This window comes from Macaca thibetana, chromosome 18 (genome assembly GCF_024542745.1).
Source record: "Macaca thibetana thibetana isolate TM-01 chromosome 18, ASM2454274v1, whole genome shotgun sequence".
NCBI classification, from domain to species: Eukaryota; Metazoa; Chordata; class Mammalia; order Primates; family Cercopithecidae; genus Macaca; species Macaca thibetana.
Window position 1 is genome coordinate 46,028,108 of NC_065595.1, and position 19,235 is coordinate 46,047,342.

At 37.4% G+C, this 19,235-nt stretch overlaps 1 protein-coding gene across 20 annotated transcripts in view; it reads right to left on the minus strand.

Moving 5' to 3' along the window:
• DTNA (dystrobrevin alpha) overlaps positions 1–19,235 on the minus strand; it is a 403,482-nt gene that overhangs the window by 206,969 nt on the left and 177,278 nt on the right. For all 20 annotated transcript variants that reach the window (XM_050767211.1, XM_050767231.1, XM_050767223.1 and 17 more), the window contains exon 2: positions 1,086–1,210. The gene's annotated coding sequence lies outside the window, so the exon portion shown is untranslated. The remainder of the gene's footprint in view (positions 1–1,085; positions 1,211–19,235) is intronic.

Consider the following 19,235-nt stretch of genomic DNA (forward strand, 5'->3'; position numbering starts at 1 on the left):
TTTTAGTTCTACATCCAATCTCCATAAACCAAATTTATACACGCGTAAGTTTATGAAAGCATTATTTGCCATCATTTTGAAGCTAATCAAAAGTATTAAGGAAGCATCTCTGCCTTTCAGATTAGATTTAGACAGTGGCCAATGCTCTGTCAGCTGCATTATTTTATTGGAATTGTAAACATAGGTATATGCTGGTGTTCTGAAGGTCACCTTTCTTCAAAGTACATAATAAAGCCACACTTTGAAAACTAGACTTAGGAGGAGGTAGAAAGCCACACAATATCCTCAATATGACCACCACTCACTTTCTCCATTCCCCTCTATTCTGCTGAAAAATGGCGACGGCATATATCAGACTAATATTAAAGCACCAATTTTAGGCTCTTCTGTTTTCTAACATGGAAAGGTGATGACATATGATGATGTAAAATATATTTATTCATCCATTTTATGGCCAGACAAAACAAAGCTTAATGTGTGTGTGTGTGGGGGGGGTGCTTAATTGTACATAGCACTTTAAAAATTTAGCACACCTGCCTTCAACCATGCCCTACTTTTAATTCTAAGTAAAATCTCCCAATAAGCAGCATCTAAAATGTTATCCCTATCTCAAACACAGATTTGTTAGTGATTAAACCATTATTATCACCATCAAATTTTCATTCAGTTTATGCCATCAAAAATTTTGTCTCATTCTGGTTTATTACTCTGATATTAAATACATTTTATATTTTACAAATCATATAACCTTTAGAATAGAATGAAGCATTTTGGCATTTGCTTAATAGAAACCAGGAAGTGATGGTCAAGACAACTTCCATGTTATAGAGCTCACAGTTCAGATGGTTTCTGATAATAATACTAACAATAAATAAACAAAAAATAAAGAGAGTAAGTCTTTCATTGTCTGGAACCTCACTAAAGGTGCGAAACTGAAAGGCATTGATAATATTTATTTAGCCATCTTGCTCCCCCTCAGCATTGATAATATTTAAACCCATTTTCTTTTCAAGCAAAGGAGAGGATCACTTTAAAGAGAAACAGTTCAATATTCATCTTAAGTTCTTTGTCTTAAACACACTCACCTAAAATTCAATGAAGGGACAGCATGAACTTTTCAAAACCATCTATATTCTTTGAAATGGCAGTTGATTATGGCACTTAAAGACTTCCCAAGCACTTCATCCAAGGATTGGTAAATCCTATTTATCTGCAATGAGAAAGTAGACTTTTATTTAGCTAAGCAATTCATACTTCTATATTTATTACACAAACAGGAAGCCAGAATTGGCAGATCTAGAACATATGATATTTTATAAATCCCCATATCCTCTATTAATAACATATGCAATTTGGAACTTTGCTTTTCATTTGGTATAAGAAATATTTATAAAAATAGACATTTATGGTAGAAGTCATTTCACTGATGAGGACAGTGAGTCCCAGAGGGATGAAGTGATCATCCAAGATTTAAAAGCTGGTTAAAGATAGAGAGTGACCTGGAACCTCGGGTTCCTGATATAGCTCTATGGATTTAGTTGATTGTAAAACCAGAAATGGGAAAACATGGAATCTTCTTTGTTTTCCAAGCAGATAGTTTTCTGGAATATTTTATTGCCACAATTTTTACTAAAGCCAAGTAAAGTACTACTAAGATCAGAACCCTTGGACTAACATTTCCTCTGATGGATTGAGCTTGAGCAGTCTTAAGTAGATACCCTGTAAGAGTGGACTACAACAAGGTGGACTACAAAGGCAACCTAATGTTACTTAATAATCCATATGATTATGTTGTATAGTAATGACATATACATTGTAAATATTTCACAAGATTGGCTGTTAATTTTTCTTAACTAAGCTGAATGATTTTATATGCTTTTGCCTTCTGAGAAAATTTCTAAATAAGAACTGAAAGACACAGCTCTAGACTGCCCTCCCCAATGCCCAAGATCCCCAACCCTATGCCTGGGAGTGACCCAGGCACCCCACTCATCATCTCCCCTCAGCCAGTCCTCCCCAGTGTTCTCTTCCTCCTCACCCTTTCCTCCTTGCTTCTTCCTGTGAACAAACAGGCTGGGTGTTACTATCCCAGGTGCCAGATGGCTTGAAGCAGCAAAACTTTGAAGCTTAGGGAATCTCATGTTAAGATGCAGGAAAAGTGTGGGGAGGAGGGACACAGTAAAGTAAAAGGGACAAGGCATCTGGTGGCAATGGGGATGGAAAGGAAAGGGATGGAAGGAACCCAGCTCTGCACCTTTGCTGAGTGATGGGTGCCTTCTGCTTCTGACTCCCACCCCATGCTTTCCTCTCCCAACCCAGGTTATCTAAAATGAACACAATAATTATTTTAGCTTTCATGACTGGGTTCAGGCTTCCTATGATTTGAGGTACATAAAGAAAATTCTATAACAAAATCTTCCCCTTCCTCTTATCTAAGTTATCAGGCATGTTCATTATTACGTGAGGTTTATTTATGATATGGTGTTGCTGTGTCCCCACCCAAATCTCATCTTGACTTGTAGTTCTCATAATCCCCACATATCATGGGAGGGGCCCAATAGGAGATAATTGACTCATGGAGGCTATTATCCCCATGCTGTTCTTGTGACAGTATAGGGGCTTTTCCCTCTTTGCTCGGCAATTCTTTCTCTTGCTGCCACATGAAGAAGGACGTGTTTGCTTCCACTTCCACCATGATTGTAAGTTTCCTGAGGCCTCACCAGCCATCTGGAACTGAGTCAGTTATACTTCTTTCCTTTATAAATTACCCAGTCATGGGCAGTTCTTTATAGTAGTGTGAGAATGACCTAATACAATTTAATATGATATAAAGAGACATTCACTACACAATTAACCACTGTTCTGTGACATTCGGACCCAACAGTCTTTCCCCGTGCTATGATTCTAGGCACACACATCTGTTTGACATTCTTTGAATTAAATGTATTATTACAACAGTAGTACTTTCAGATATTTTTTGTTTCTTAAAGTACATGCTATTATTTCTTTTAAAATTGGAGTTGGAGTAGATTAGACCTATATATCTGAGAATAAGTTATATATTAAAAATATTTCTCCTCATGAACACAGCTCTCTAAGCCATAGTACCTGGAAAGAAATGAAAATCGCATACAATCTAATGTATTATATTTTCACCTTAGGCTATATCTATGTATATAATAAAGTGAGATAAACTTATATCCAGCTCTATCTGGTGATGTAGAATCACTCAAGAAATCACCTGGTATTGTTCTAGGGACCTCTTAGGATTTGGCTGCTGGTTGTTGCTCCTGTACCTGACAATTTTGGGAAGGATGACTTGCATATTTCTTTTTTCTTTGTGCAGGTCCAATGGGTTACTCTAGACTGCAGTAGATTTGGAGGGGGCCTAAACAATGCTCAGATAGAGACACTGTGTTAAAATACCACATGGGTGGTCCAGGTTGACATCTTGACCAGGATCTATGATTCATAAAAGTTGCACCTTGGGTGGTCTCTGGATCACAAGCCAGCTTTAGATTCTGCTGTTCCTCTTCTACCAAGAAGTGGCCCCATTTCACCCCATATACCACAGATAGTGATTAAAAGAAGTTAGTTGTCTAATCTGGAGGCAGATCCATCCCTACCATTCTTGGCTTCTATCCTGCATGGCAACTCCAGAGTATGCAGAGTTAAATACCCTCAATTCTTTCTACTCTTTCTTTCACCTGAGGGTGGCAGCTTCCCAAGTGGCTAGTGAATTAAAGGCATCAATCCTACTCTACTCTTCCTGCAGCCTACTGGACACTTGCAAAGCAAAATTGTCACATGAACATTGGGTGGGAATAAAAATGATACCTTTCTCCATTCTCTCTCTCTTTGAGACAAGGTCTTGCTCTCTTACCCATACTGAGTGCAGTGGCATGATTGTGGCTCACTGCAGCCTCAAACTCCTCAGGCTCAAGCAATCTTCCCATCTCAGCCTCCTGAGTAGCTGGGACTGCAGGTGCTCAGCACCACACTCAGTTAATTTTTGTATTTTTTGGAGATGAGATTTTGCTATGTTGCCCAGGCTGGTCTCAAATATCTGAGCTCAAACAATCCGCCCGCCTCAGCCTCCCAACATGGTGGGATTACAGGCATGAACCACCGTGCCTGGCCCCTTCTCTCTTTAAATTCTTATTTAAATTACAGGTCAGCTAACTTAAATTCCAGGATGGCTGACTTGTGGTTAGAAATTAAATTTTAGTGTCATGGTATAAAATAAAAATATTGTATTCTTTACTAAGCTCCCATAAAAGCTTTCAGCCAGGGTCTGGACTGGAGTTAGGAGCCAGTGTCTTACCACAGAGTACCATAAAGAAAGAAGTATTTCATTTATTTTGGGTGCTGCATTTTAGGCATATAGGTTGGATGGAAGTTGCCGGAGTCACATTTTTGCTTAATAAGAGGACCCCCTCAAATTGGAGGACGCAAAAACAGAATGGGCCACCTAAAAAGGTAGTGATCTTCATATCAATGATATCAATTTAAATAGAGGCTCAATAATCATTTGTAGTGGTGGGATTTGGTAAAGCATACATGTTTATCACACACTTATTATACACAAGTTGGGATATGTAGTCCTCTCAACCCAGATTCTGTGGGACCTAGCCAAGTATTAGACTGGAGAAGAGTTAACCTTTGTGTTATTATTCCTATTTATGCTTGGACTGATGTTCCTACCATAAATAGCGCTCTGTCCTCACTCTCTATTGTTTATTTTGATATATTCCCCTGTACTGCCACTACCTGATTATTATTTATTCATTGTCTCTTCACACCAGAATATAGCTCCACAAAGGCAGCAACTTTTTTCATTGTTGTGCACCTGATGCTTAGAATGATGGCTGGCACACAGTACGCCTGCAGTAATATTTATTGCATGAACAAATAAATGTATGAATGAACATACATTTTTGGTTGTCACCAAATTTAAATCTAAGAAGTTTGTATTTTTCTTTCGCACAAAGATTTGCAAGTCAGATTAAAGCTTCTAGATGATGATTTTATTTCTACATAGAATAAACAAGATAGGGTGAAATATACGATTAACTAGCAAGAATGTAGTAAAAGAAAAATCCTATTACACTTTCTTATTTTAAAATTTGTCTTCTTTTTCTTATAAATATTTGGTTCAATTTCCTTTCTCTTACCCCTGTGAACTTGCACCATATTAAAAATAATTTCATCACAATCTGAGGAATTCATGATTATTTTATTCACACTAAAAATATAAGGAATCCAAGCAGAAATTTTAGCTACTTTCATTATTATTCAAGAATGGGTAGCCTAAATATTAAAAGGAGGAATAAAAAGGTGCTCTCCAGGACTTCTTTTGAGGGTGTGACTTTTGTTCAGTGGTTCTCAATCAGGGTGATTTTGCCCCCAGGGGATACATGACAATGTCTGGAGACATTTTTGGTTGTGCAGGGTGGGTACATGCAACTGGCATCTAGTAGGTACAGGTCAGGATGCCGCTGAACATCTGGAAATTCACAGGACTACCACCTCCCAACCCCCAGCCAAATAATGAACAGTCCAAAATGTTGATTGTACCCTGGTTGAGATACCCTGGTAGGTGGTCCAAGTTCCTTTGAGTCCTAATACTATTCTGTAATTTTACCACAGGTCCCATCCAGACCTCTGAATTTGAATAAGGTAAGTCTAAATTCCCTTTTGAAGCTTCCTGCAACTCTATATACCACGTGAATTCCTTCCTGCACCTCCCAGCTGTGCTCTTAGACCCTCTCTGTATTCCAGTCCTGAGTGCTGCCACACCACTCTTGGGAGGTCTTTCATTGCAGCACCTGTTATCATTTTAAATTACTGTGAATTTTCTTATCCCTTTATAAGAATATGTGCAACTCTGGGCAGAGACTTAATGCTTGTTTTTTCATCATCTCTAGCACATAATTTTTAATGATGAATAGCCATCATCACTAAATGTTTGTTTGAATAAATGATTGATGGTGGAACAGTTAGCAAACACGAAGCTCATGTTTTCACATCTGGTTCCTGTACAGAGTTGCAGTATAAACTTACGCAAGTAATTTCACCAGATTATTAGTTATCGGCCTAAGAACGTCAAAGTGGCTTAGAAAGTTGTAGTAAAATGGATTTGGAATCATGGCCCTTGGACTAAACCCAGAATCACCCCAGACGCAAGGATATTAAGTCAGAGTCAGGGAGAGGACGGCTGAGAAATGGGCTTTTTGGACAGTTAAAAGCTGGAAACAGAATTAGTGCTATTGGATGCTTAGGCATCCTCTCTATTTTAAGGACTTGTTCTTGTTGACACAGAGCTCAGTATGAGAGGCAGAAATGTCTTGGGTGTCTTTACTTCCTATTAAGGGCATAGCTTATTTCTTCAAGCCCCTAGGATAAAGGGGCTGTGGCTGTGACAGTTTAGTTGTTCACATCCAGTGTGGCACCTTCGCGGAAGGGCAAGATCACACAGTCAGGCAGGCCTCTCCCATTAGGGATTCTGGGCCCGAAGGAAAGTGCCATTGAGACTGGCTGCATCAGCTCCTATGCTGGGCGGCAACCTCATTTCTGTGAAGTTTTTAAATCTTTGGACAAATAATCAGGGAAATTAATCTAATCTCAGAAGAGGTTGTGCATCTATAATTTGTTTCCATCAAATCACAGCCCAATGGTTGCAGAAACATGTGTGTACTTCACAATTCTGGGTATCCATATAGGCCACTACTGTGCCTCACTTTTCAGATACCTACTTTAATACTTATCTCTGATAGAACTTAACGAGACAGCAAGAAGATATTTGAGAAGTATAAGATAGTAGCAGAGAATTCGGTTTTATTCTTGATATTTCGCCAATAGAAGTGGATAAAAAGTTGTACCTTATCACTTAGGTTAAAGTAAGATAAGGCAGAGAGAACAATATTTGTAGAAAATAGCTGTCAACAGGAAAAAATATATACCTTCAGCAAAGAATGTAGAATTTTTCATGCCACAAAGCCGAAGACCTGCTGACATTCAGGAACACTTAAGAAATAATATGATGGCCTGCCTGTCAATCTCAGTTCAGCTGGGTATCCAGTTAACTGTTTTAAAGGTGCTGAGAAAAATGAAGGTGGTTTATAAAGGATTTACCAGCTGTTTCTTGCACAGCATTTTTTTTTAATTTCTGAAAGACTGGCTCTGTGTATCTTTCTGTTGCATTTTATTGTAAGGTTAAGACAGTTGGTTATCGAGATGATACTTGCATTTTTAAAAGGTAAGGTGGCTCATGCCTGTAGTCCCAGCACTTTCAGAGGCCAAGGCAAGCAGATCCCTTGAGCCCAGGAGTTCGAGACCAGCCTGGGCAACATGACAAAACCCCAGTGATTAAGTTTACTTAAGTATCTCAGAAATTTTGTAGAAATAAAAAAAAAATAATAATAATACAAAAATTAGCTGGGCATGGTGGTGCATACCTGTGGTCCCAGCTGCTCGGAAGGCTGAGGTGGGAGATAACCTGAGCCCAGGAGGTGAAGGTTGCAGTGAGCCAAGATTGTGCCACTGCATTTCAGCCTGGGTGACAGAGTGAGACCCTGTCTCAAAAAACAAACAAACAAACAAAATGTAAAAATAATTGGGCTTATATGCTAATACTTATTAAAAATCAAGTTTTATTAAAAATAGATAAGAGACAACAAACATGGAGTTTTTAAAGTGTGTGCGTGTGTGTGTGTGTGTGTGTGTGTGTGTGTTTTAATCAAAGTAACTTTCCTTTTAGGAAATGTGGAAAATACGATAAATTGTGAAGAAAATTAGTATCACCCACATTCCACCTCACAGGAAACCCCTATGAAGATTTTATACATTTACTTCCAGTTTTACACACACACACACACACACACACACACACACAGGCATATGTTTGTGCATATATACACACACATCATAATTTTTAAGAAAGTAGTTGAGGGACTGTAAACTATATATAATTTTGTTTTAATATTTGAAACTTTTATGTCCTATTAGCAATCTATACATATTCAGCATGAATACTTCCTCCATTTATGGCTATGAAATTATTTTTATTCAACTTGCTCATTAAAGCATATGATACATATGAAGATCTGAGACATCAGTAGTGGCTGAATGATCCTTTATTTTATTCACGTACTTTATACACATATTCACACAGAACACATGTCAGCTACGTTTCAGGGTAAAGCAGTAAGTCACTATTTCATTTTTATATTAAGGTTTGTTATAGAAATTGCTACTGTACAAAACTCAGGCACCAAAATATCAGAAAAATAGGAGTCACTTTCTTAGAATACACTTTTAAAGGGAGTGATTATCTCATTTTGTATCTTTTTAAAAAATACAATTGAGAAACCAATGAGAGTCTCATCGTGTATTTACCTACACAAATAATCACTAAACGTAAGTATCTCAGGTTTTCTTAGATGAAAATCTCCTTTTATGAATGTAAGTAGGGCAATATGCAACTAAAACCAAGTATAGATAAATGCCACCCCACAGTGATGAATCTCATTAAAGCTTTACATTCTCCATGTTGAAATTAATTCCAAGGCAGAAAGATTCATGTATTTTTGCTGATCAGGACAAAAAAACAACGTTTTCCCAAGTGCAGTCTTTTGTCTCCCGCATCTCATTACACCCACCAAATTGGCCGAAAAAAGAATTAAATTGAATTTTGCAGGTTAAGTAAAAATGTGTCAAAGGTTAGTCTAACTGGCTTTTAAAAAGCCATATTTGTAGTTACCTGCAAGCAGTATACCATAGAGTCTATTGAAATCTCTCTGATACTATGTGATCATGATTTTGCTCATAATTTCCATGCATTCATTTGTTAGAGAAAGCCCACTGCACACTTCTAAGAGACTGATACAGTATGATCTGGTATAACTGTCTGTTGATACTATGATGTAAAGTTCAATTAGAAAAGAAGGAAGGAAGGAAGAAATAAAGAAAGGATAAAACCTTATAAAACTAGATATAGAACAAAAAAAGGCAAAATAAAAAAAGATTTTGTAGGAACTCTATCAGTTACATTAATAACACAAAAAACAGGGTGAGTGGAGAGGAGAGAAAACGTTTGCAAGCAGAGTACCATACTTCCCACAAATATAATGAATAAGTTTGTACTGAGCATAGGTAATTCCACATTTTTAAACATCATTCTTCTCTAATATGCATTAAACCCCAATCATAAAGCTTGCTTTCATAAAAAATGTGTATGCAAATGTAGCGGTTATTTGGACACAATTTCACTGACAAACTCTTAGGCATGAAAATCAGATTTTTAATATTTTGCTGTCATTGTTTGTAATGTATATTTTGTTTCCCTAAGGAAAAAAAATTTGTGTGCAGAATATGGGTGGTTGTTCTCTTAGACAAAGAGATACTTTTACTGGAAATCATAAAAAGACAGAAGCATCTAATTCTTGGAACGAATGCTCAGGTCTTGCCCATTAGTGGTGCATTTCTACCTTAACTGGTGGCCTTGCATATGACATATGCCTTAGCAGCCACCTGAGGGTTACTGAGAGCTTGACTTAGCATTTTCATCTGACTCCGGGGAGATGAGTACCTTTAAAAAAAAAAAAAGAAGAAGAAGAAGAAGAAGATAGAAGATAAATCATTTAACTTGGTATAAATAAATTGCCTTGCTACTCTGGGGTTAAAAAAAGTGATCCCGTATCCTACATCAGAGGTTTTTAAACTTTTTGTTCTGAAGACCCCAAGAGCTTTTGTTTGTTTGTTATACCTATCAATATTTACCCTATTAGAAATGAAAACTTACAAACTTTAAAAATATTTATTTATAAATTCACTGCAGATAAAACCCAAAGCTACTTGGAAAGCTAATGGAAAGTTAAAGCTATTGATACGTGTACTTGCCCTTGTATCTCTGTGGTAGACCTAGTCTGTCCCCCAGACACCTTCCACCTGTCTGTTTAGACCCCTTCCTCAAACCCTATTCTCACCCCATAACCACACCACCAGTTTGGAAGGCTAGTGTAGCAGAAATGAGACATATGGACATCATATAACCCAGCATTCAGGTTGTGCAGTTCATTTTATCCCACTTGCATACTATTCTAAGTGCATTAACCCACCCCATCTTTCCTCCCTTGATTCTCATTATACGTTTAAAATTGATTTAATAAGCCATGTGATTGGAGCATCTTAAAATAATTGGTGTATAAATTCATTTATGTGACAATGATAAACCCATTACATGTGACATAAATAATATATATTTTTAATAAAATAGAAATATTTTCCAAGACAAAATTTTGGTGATAAGCATGGTTTTACATTTTTTGGAAATCCCCTAATATCTGGCTTAGTGGAAGATAGCTAGATTTACATCTCTGCTTCTGCACTTAATCTACTGGAATATGTTTTGGTTGACAAATATCAAGACACTCCAGGCTCACATAGACATGTAGTTTGAAATGGCAGAGTCTTTTCATAGCCTTTCAGATTATTATGGACAGTTTTCTTTGATACAACAGTGAAATTCAACAACTGATTCTTCCTTAAAAATGGAATGTGGAATCTGAAACATATATCTATTACAGTAAACTCAATTATCTGTCTCATACTTGGTATAGTTTTTTAAAAAATCTATATATGAGTTTATGACAGAATGAATTGTTCTGGCTCACTTAGTAAAGCAGATTTCCCAAATGTTTACATTTTATTTTCAATAACAAAAAATCACTTTTGTTAATATCACCACGAGTTTCATCAGAAAGGTACTGAGAAGCTGTCAAGCTTATAGTGGCAGATGTAGGCTTTTCAAAATTCTAATTTCTACTTGAAAGTTTGAATTTTATCATTGTCAGAAATTCCTATCAGTTGTTTTTCCTGAAGTGACAAGCTTACTTCACTCATTTTCAAAAAAAATTTGTCAAATACCCTTGCTGAAATAATCATAGTTGTCTGCTCATTGTTCTTTTAAATAAAAATGTTCTATGAAAGAAGTGACTAGTTCCACTTGTACCTTGAACAATAATACTTGGAGACAACTGTTGCACTTCAACATATTTCCAAAGTGCTTTATGCATACTTCCCATTTCCTTGCACTATTAAAAAGATGTGGCCAGGCATGGTGGCTCATGCCTGTAATCCCAACACTTTGGGAGGCCAAGGCAGGAGGATCACTTGAGCCTGGGAGTTCAAGACCAGCCTGGGCATAGCAAGACATATCAAGACCTTGTTTCTACAAAAAAAGAAAAAATTAGCTAGGTGTGGTGGCATGCACCTTTATGTAGTCCCAGCACCTTAGGAGGCTGAGATAGGAGGATCGCTTGAGCCCAGGGGTTCACGGCTGCAGTGAGCCACGATTGTGCCAATGAACTCCAGCTTGGATGATAGAGTGAAAGCCTGTCTCAAAAAAATAAAATGTAAAAAAAAATAAAAAATAACATCATTTACACTTCCAAGACTTAATAACATGCTGCTGCTGTTGCTTGCTTTGTTTTTCACTGGAAGTGCATGGGAGTGAAGAAATATAACTACCAGTAGAGCTTGGTGCCATTGCCTTCAACCTCTAGTAATGAGGTTCCAGCAGTTTTATTTACCATTACTTTGGCACATCTGTGTGAATGTCCACATAGTGAAAAAGGCAAATAATATGTTAGTTGTTATTAAAATAGTTTTAACCTCAAGAATCCTGGGAAAGTGTCTTCATGTTGAGAAGCATTGTCCTAAAAGGAAGGGCATGTATTAAGGTGGCTGAGACAAGTCTCTGAGGTTGAATAACACAGTTGTTCCTCAGGGTTAAAGGACATCACTTAGCGCAGAGTCTGACACAACTGTCAACTCAACAGATGTTAGCTATGATTACTACTATTTATAGTATTTCTTTTTCAGCTCAAGAAGCAATGATATGAGTAAATCAGAATATCAGCTGTGTGTTGGAACTTATCCTACCTAAATCCAAATTTTAGTTCTGCAATTCTTCTGTGAGTACAAGCTACATGCAGATACGTTTTTCCTGCTATTTTGAGCAGGACTGAGATTTTGTCCCTCACATGTCAATTTTGCAAATCCTCGGGTAATCAGTCATGAGAGATATTTCTCAGTCACTGGTTAGTGGGGATAACTGAGAGATGGTATTTGACTGGGTCCTAGGAACACCCAGTCCCTGATCTTCTTCCTGCCATAGCATGTTTGGGAAGCAGGTATTTCCAAAGGGTTATGCTAAGCTCATAGGGACATCTAGCTGATGTAAATGATGGAAACAGGTAAGTGTAAGTCAAGGAGACCAGTCACATTGTGCCTCCATATTTTACTCTTAGGAATATTTTTTACTGCCTCCAAGAAATGTGTTCTCCCTCATTTTCCTTGAAATTACAAGAGGCTTGCTTGCTATTTTTACCATCTTTGACTTGAGTACAAAAATTAAGAAAAAAAAAAAACAGTCCTTAACAACAAAATGATGCAAGCTTGATAATAAGTAACAGCTTACATTTAATCTTGGTGTTAGAAAAATAGAGAGTGATAGTGATGGAGTTGAAATGAAGAGTGTGTGCCTTGTTTATAGAGAGAAGCTCCCTCCGACTGCCACACAGAGGCGCAGATATACAGTGTGGCCACATCTTTCTATTTTCAAGTTCAGGGTGGAAATCCAGATATTTATGTGAAATTTTCCACTTTATAAATGTTGCCCCAAACTGGGTAGGCCACATAAAACATGCTGGCAGGGTTTTCAAGGTGCCACATTTTTGATTTCTCCAAATATATAACTTAATTTCCCTCCATGATCTCACTCACCATTATCCTCTGCACTTACCTCTGTCACCTCTCCTATCTTGGGGCAAAGGGAGTGGGAATAGTGGATGGAGAGGCGCCTTTATCTCCCTCTAGTGGTGAAAATATGCCAAAACAACTAGCTGAATGCTCATTCATCCTGTTCATTGAAAACTCATTTATGCGAAACTCATCCTTTGTCTGATTAAAATTAGCAAAACAGACTCTGGCTATTATGTGTGAGATGTGAACTGAAAGGAAATATTATTACCAGTACAGATTAGACTCTGGGGTAAAAGAAGCCAGAAAGAGGGAGCAGGGATATCAGCCCAAGTAGGAATTTAGAAGACTTAAGCGTTCCAGACCTAGTCACCAGGAAAAGAGAAGAATCTGAAAACTTGTACTCTAACAGGAGGCAGGGCCATCAATACATACTGCAGCTGGAAGGCATACGTTAAATTTTATGGTTAAAGTTGAGTATAGTGTGAATGATCAATGTATCCGCTAGCCAGAGCAGTATCTAGTAAGTACTGCTAATTTGATCCCTGTTTTAAGTATTTAACAGTACCTTAGCTCTTATTAATTAATGGAGAGCATCTCATATTCTTTGTTTAGAAGCTTCACTTGGGGAAAATGTTTTCAGGGTGGAGAATGGAATACATTTTGCAAATAAACAGAATTTCAAATAGGTTAGTAACACAGAGCTAATAAATGATACTGAGAAAGATAAAAAGTAGATATCATAATAATTGTTGACAAAAAGAGTCAAACTTTGAAAAATATTTGAAAAGATAAATTTTGAGCCAAATATGAGTAGGCAATGGTCAGTGACACAGCCCTGTCTCCTAAGAGCATGTGCCCAAAGTAGTCAGGCTACAGCTTAGTTTTATACATTTTAGGGAGACATAAGACATCAGTCAATACATGTAAGATGTACATTGGTTGGGTCAGGAAAGGTGGCACAACTCAAAGCAGGGGTGGGGAGCTTCAAGGTCATAGGTAGATTCAAACAATTTCTAATTGGCAATTGGTTGGAAGACTTAAGTTATTGTCTAAAGATGTGGAATCAACAGAAGGGAGTGTCTGGGCTAAGATAAGGGGTTTTAGAGATCAAGGTTCTTACTATGCAGAAGAAGTCTCCAGGTAACAGGCTTCAGAGAGATTAGATTATAAATGTTTCTTATCAGACTTAAAAGGTGCCAGACTCTTAGTTGATTCTCTCCTGGATGAGAAAAAAATACCTGGAAAGGGAAGGGGATTCTCTACAGAATGTAGATTTTCCCTATAAGCAATAGCTATGCAGGGCTATTTCAAAATATGTCAAATAAATATATCTTAGAGTAAAATACTTTGATATCTTTCAGGGCCTGCTGTCTGTCAGGTGGTGCTATACTAGATCAGGCTTGAATTTGGTGACCTATTGCTATAACAAGTCTTAAGATCTCTGTTTTAATGTTAATGCTGGTCAGTTGTGCCTGAATTCCAAAGGGAGGAGAGTATAATGAGGCATGTCTGACCCCCCACTTCCTCTCATGGCCTGAACTAGTTTTTCAGGTTAACTTTGGAATGCCCTTGACTGAGAGGAGAGGTCCATTCAGATGGCTGGGGGGCTTAGAATTTTATTTTTAGTTTACACAGCTTTGCTTCATTTGGATGCCCATGCTGTCTTAGAACACTACCCAAGTATATGCCTGTAGGTCAAATGTCGACTTTCAAGGATGATTCCCTCCCTTTATACTCATTTCTTTGCCTTCTGCCCTCCTTCATACACTCAGATAATTTAAAGAACTGAAATACAATCGCTTTTAAAGGCTCAATACTTCATTATACTTTTGTTTTGAAAACAGTTTTTGAGTTGAGAGTATGTCAGCAAAAGCAGCCAAAAGAATGTGGATGTTGTTACAAGGTCAGCTTTTCAGCAGCCCTCGGCAGCCATTACTGGCATTCTGTCAAACAATCACCACTGGCAGCAGGGCCATTCACAGGCAATGAGTCAGCAGCTCTGACAACACTAAATACGGTCACCGGTTAATGCGCAAGATAACAGGCTCACATGCTCCTTCAGAAAGGGCTGGTGAGAGGAAACATTTTATTTTTCAGGTTTATTTAGAAGAAGATCAGGATAGGTTGTTAAAACCCAGATGTTAAATGAGTGTGTGTGTGTGTGTGTGTGTATGTGTTAGAATCTAGACTGAAATATTTATACATATGGATTTCTTCTGTAAGGAAAAACATGTTCAAACTGAGAGCTGAAATATCTGAAGCTAGGCATTCCAAATAAGATATTGTTGTACAAAGAAGTGCCTGCCTTATACCTGGGCTGTCCAGTCCAGTAGTCATTGGCTACATGTGGCTATTGGGCAGCTGAAATGTGGCTAGCCCAAATCAAGATGTGTTGGAAGTATAAAATCTATACAGGATTTCAAGCATACAGTACAAAAAAGGAATAAAAAGACCTCATTAATAACTTTTTATATTAGTTACCTGTTGAAATAATATTTTTGATATATTGGACTAAGTAAAATATATTTAGATTAATTTTACCCGTTTGTTTTTCCTTTTTTAATGTGGCTACTAGAAAATTTATAATTACATATGTGGCTTGCATCCTGTTTCTATTGGATAGTACTACTTTAAAGGAAGATATCTGATATCATCTCCTAGTCATAACACACACACGCATGCACACAAACACACACACATGTGTGTACAGTAAATGGATAGGAAGATAGTAGGTGTTTTAAAAATGGAGGCTGTGAAATTCCACTTAAGGTGCTGATTTGAAGATCCCCTTTCTCTAAGCTAAAGAAGAGTGCAACATAGTCCATAGCACTGAAAGATATTCTACCCTGAATTGTCATTAGGCCTCAGCTGTGGGTACAGCGGAGAAAGAGTGTCAGCCACATGCATTTAATTCTGGCCATTTTATTAAGAAAGAAAGGGCACTGTTCAAGATGCTGAGAAATGCCACTCTCACAGAAGAACAAGATGAGCTCTGTAGAAATAAATTAGTGTTGTTCTCTGGACTTTCCTGTTCTGTTTTAGACTTGAATGCTCTTAAGGCTGCTTTGGTGGTGATCAAGACAGTATTATAACATATTGGGCTAAAACTTTGACTTAATAAGGGTTTTGATAAAGGCCATGTGCAGTGGCTCAAGCCTGTAATCCGCCACTTTGGTAAACCAAGGCAGGTGGACTGCTTGAGATCAGGAGTTTGAAACCAGCTTGGGCAACATGGCAAAACCCCATCTCTACAAAACTACAAAAAATAAGCCAGATATGATGGTACACACCTGTTGTCCTAGCTACTCGGGAGGCTGAGGCATGACAGTCACTTGAACCTGAGGGGCAGAGGTTGCAGTGAGCCAAGATCACGCCACTGCACTCCAGCCTGGGTGATAGAACCAGACCTTGTCTCAAAAAACAAACAAAGAAACAAAAGGATTTTGATAAAAGCAAAATTTGGATACTAATTTGGCTGTTTAATCAGCTACTGAAAGATTGTAATTTCTAGATTTGCCTATGTTTTTGTGCTTTGAGTCTGATTTGTCACTGTTAGTAAATTATCCCCCTAAATTCTGGCTAGTGTTCAGGGATTCCTAGTAGCCTTTCTCCTGTATCCTGCTGCATGCTCTCTCCTTTTTAGTTTCAGTGCTTGAATCAGTTTCACTAGTCAGCTTCTTTCATCTTCTTCTTAGCCAATATCTACTTTGAAGACTTTGGAGTTTTGGAGTCAAACAGATGCCAATTTGAGACTCTGAAGTCAGCCAATTCTCCTGAAATTTCTCTTTCATCCATTTTAACTTTAACTATTGACTTTAATTTTTATGAGCAAAGCTGGAAAGCAAGTAGCTGAGTAGAGGTTTCATTAATAGTGGCCAGGCCTTCCTGAATGATTGTCCAAAAGTGTATTCTAGCAATACGAAGATGGCAGTGTGTGTGGCTCCTGAACTATTGGGAAGAAGGCGTGAAATTCTTCAGATTATTTTTCATTCAGAACTATGCGATGTCTCCCCGCCTTCCCAAATGCATAACCTAATTTCATCCCTCATTTTCAGAAACTGAAATTTGGATACACTTCTATCAGAGAACGGCTGGCTCATGGTTTTCCCCTAAAATCTCTGTTTAGTAGTCTCTCTTCTCTAAATGGAGAGTGAGGTATGAAAAATCTAGTGTGTCCATTTAAAGTTATAAAAATATTTTAAAGAAAAATTCACTGGTTGGTATTCTAATGTTTTTAAATATATTTTTGCTTTCTCATTAAAAAAGACATTGTATTACAATGGAAGTATTTACATGATAAATAAAAATAGATTACTTTTACCACTCTAAGGAAATTGTTTCTGAACTCTTTCAGTTTGGACAATGAAAGCAAACTGACTGATTTATAACACATTTTGCTTTTTGACAAGTTTTTTTAAAAAATTCAAATTCTTGACAAGTGTTCCTGAGCAATACCAAAAATTACCATAGTTGGTAAATACACAAAAGCAAGAAAAGTGAAAGCAAGCTATGACAAGCTTCCAGTGTTTTTACAATAACAACCTTACATTATCTGATTCCAAAGGTAGGGGTTAAAAAAATGTTGATGAAGGCTTTACAAATATGACCAGGTGCGGTGGCTCATGCCTAGTCCTAGCACTTTGGGAGTCTGCGGTAGATAGATTGTCTGAGCTCAGGATTTTGAGACCATCGTGGGCAACATGATGAAACCTTGTCTCTACTGAAAATACAAAAAATTAGCCATGCATAGTGGTGCACACCGATAGTCCCAGCTACTTGGAAGGCTGAGGCATGAGAACTGCTTGAGCCTAGGAGGTAGAGCTTGCAGTGAGCCAAGATCATGCCACTGAACCCCATCCTGGGCGACAGAACAAGACACTGTCTCAAACAAACAAAGGCTATGCAACTATAAAAAGATTATGTAAAATAGACTATTGGACTATTAAAATCACTTCACTAAATTTTTAGGTAACTGTATTACTATGTTTTAAAAAAGCATCTCAACATCTAACAACTATAATTTTCTCTTCTGTTTCAGTTTTTGTAACCAAGAAATTTTAAATAACGAATCCTGTATATTCTAAAAGTTTATGTGTTGTTAATGAAACTCTTTTGGAGAAATATAACAAAGAAAAATTACACCACTGAAGCTTGTGACATCTGTGAAATGTGGTTTAGGAAACATGGCAGGGCTAGGAGAACTTCAATATGAGAGTAAAAAGCATTTGGGGACTGCTCCCTGACCTGGAAGTTCAGAAGGGAAGGGGTTAATGGTGACTGGCAGCTCATTTCAAGTCTTTTTAGCACCCTGTTTCCCTAAAGAGAATAAGGAAAACAACACAATTGTCAGACATTTACGGTATTCTGTTTTTCCAATTCCTAGCAAGACAACGTGCAGAAAATAAAATCTAAACTGTATAGCCAGCCTTCACTGACTTGGATGAACCACTTTCATGAGTGGCTTACTTTACTCTTCCAGGATTGACATCTGTGCTTACTGTTTAGTAACACTAAAATTGGAAATAAAATTCATAACTGATACATGTTTAATTAAAGAGATAAAAGCAACTTATAACTATAACTTGATAAAAGGGTCCTATAAACTGCTAACATTTGGTAATGATATAAACCATCCTGTAATGCAAACCACAGAATTACTGTCAAGAACATAAAATATATTCACATAATTTGATTCATTCATCTGCAGCAAGAGAAGCAGTTGACAATAAAATATCACTTGGTGTGTGCACGTATGTGTAAACATGTGTTTATGTGTGTAAAGCTTCCCTTTTGTGCTCATTTAAAACAGTAGAATGAGAAAGTTGACAAGTTAGAGAATAGGTAAAATGAAGACTTAATTTCTTTGTATATATGAACAATTAACTTTTTCCTCAAAGTCTGTCTATTCCACAGCAAGGTTATGGGTCTCCTGGCAGGACTGGCCCATTCACACTCCAATAAAAATAAGAGTTTTATTGTGCTCAAATACAGTGAGTTATTTGGTTAAAACAATACTTGGGCAATCCAGCTGCCAGGAATATTACTATCTAATTAATTATTAATAGCAAACCTATGTACTTATAGAAAAGAGGACACAATTTAACATGAGCAGTTACCCTTTGGATATTTTTAGAAATTAATATCCATGTAATTTCTGTGATAAAAAGTGAAAACACATGAGTAAATTGAAAGATACAAGGGTAAAATGCACAATAGTCTGCTTATCTATCTGAGAACTTTTCTTTTACATTTAATCATAGCTAATACAGGTGAACATAATATCAGAAACATCTGCTTAGTTGTGCCTTTAGCCACCATTTCCTCTAACAGATAAAGTTAAGCAAGTAGCATTCTCAGCATCTTTGAGCAGGGAAGTGGAGGTGGGAGGTGGGGGAGGAGGCCCTAGTGGGCTGGAATGGTCTGAGTTACGTTTGGGTGATGCTTATCTTCCCCTTACTCTAAAGTACCAC